Consider the following 1,573-nt stretch of genomic DNA (forward strand, 5'->3'; position numbering starts at 1 on the left):
AGGCAGAGGGAAAAGGAGGCTATGTGGGACTCAATCCCGGGACTTTAGGATCACGGCCTGGGTGGAAGGCAGATGCTCAACCGCTGAGCCACCCAGGTGCCCCATGATTCAACAATTCTATACACTTCTCAGTGCTCATCAAGATATGTGTATTCTGGGGGAGCCCAGTGGCTCAGTTGGTGAAGCATCTGCCTTTGGCTCATATCATGATCTCAGGCTCCTGGGATCCAGCCCCAAGTCAGGCTCCCTGCTCAGCAGGAGTTTGCTTCTCTCTTTGCCTGCCCTCCCACCCCCGACCCTTAGCTCATGCTCGTTCTCTCTTAAATAAATAAATAAAACCTTTAAAAAGAAAGAGATGTGTACTCTCAATCCCCTTTATCTATTTCACCCAAAAAATGTGGAACAAGTCACAGATTTGTGTGTCATCCTTGCTCAGGGGCCGTGATAATCTCTATCACTTCCATTTCAGTATATATACTGCCAAGGCAAGCACTAGTGACCTCTGTCTCAGACCTAGAGTTGGAGATCTCCCTCACTTCCACTCCTGGCTCAGTCACTAACTAGCTATGAGACACTGGGCACTTGGTTAGCTTCTGTGGGCCTAAGTTTCTTTATCATGAGTGTGTGTGTGTGTGTGTGTTTCTTTTTAAGATTTTATTTATTTATTCATGAGAGACACAGAGAGAAAGAGAGGCAGAGACACTGGCAGAGGGATCAGGCCCTGGGCTGAAGGCAGCGCTAAACCGCTGAGCCACCCGGGCTGCCCTATCTAGTGTGTTTTGACAGAATAGGGAAGAATATGAACAAATGAAATGAAGTTCCTTTTAGCTATAATAGTAGATTTCCTGATTCTATTATAGGAGCGTAAGTCACCCCAAGCAATGTTACGTATGTGGAATAGAAATTAGTTAATTTAAAGGACATACATAGGGGTGCTGGGGTGACTCAGTCAGTTAAGCATCTCACTCTTGGTGATTCTTGGCTTCAGCCCAGGTCCTTATCTCAGTGTCTTGGGATGAAGCCCTTCAATGGGCACTTGGCAGAGGGGTTGCTTGAGATTCTCTCTCTCCCTCTGTCCCCCTTCTCTAAAATAAATAAATAAAAATCTGTAAAACCTAACACATACATCTTAATATTCTCAGTGTGATTCTTTGTCCCAGTAAGAGGAGCAGTGTCAATTCTGAAAGCAAGACCAAGATTTAGAGACTGTTATCTCTATTTGAAGGCTCTCACCCCTTCTGTTTTTCCAATGCTATTTTTTTAAAATATTTAATTTATTTATTCATGAGAGACACACAGAGAGAGGCAGAGACACAGGCAGAGGGAGAAACAGGCTCCATGCAGGGAGCCCGATGTGGGACTCCAGCCCCGGTCGAGGGGATCCAGGGATTCCAGGATCAGGCCCTGAGCCTACAGCAGATGTTTAACCGCTGAGCCACCCAGGCAATCCCGCTATTCTTTTTCTTTCCTGGATTGTTGGGTTTTTTTTTCTCCCTTTTTTCCTTTTTCCTTTTCTTTCTTTCTTTCTTTTTTCTTTTTGTGGATGGGGAAAGTATGATCCCAGAGTTTTGTA

At 45.1% G+C, this 1,573-nt stretch overlaps 1 non-coding gene across 1 annotated transcript; it reads right to left on the minus strand.

Annotated features, from left to right (window-relative positions):
* Positions 1 to 391: 391 nt before the first annotated feature.
* LOC144313172 (U6 spliceosomal RNA) lies at positions 392 to 493 on the minus strand. The gene has a single exon (XR_013378897.1). It is a non-coding gene; the product is annotated as a U6 spliceosomal RNA (small nuclear RNA).
* Positions 494 to 1,573: the final 1,080 nt, after the last annotated feature.

Source organism: Canis aureus, chromosome 4 (assembly GCF_053574225.1).
Source record: "Canis aureus isolate CA01 chromosome 4, VMU_Caureus_v.1.0, whole genome shotgun sequence".
Lineage (NCBI taxonomy): Eukaryota > Metazoa > Chordata > Mammalia > Carnivora > Canidae > Canis > Canis aureus.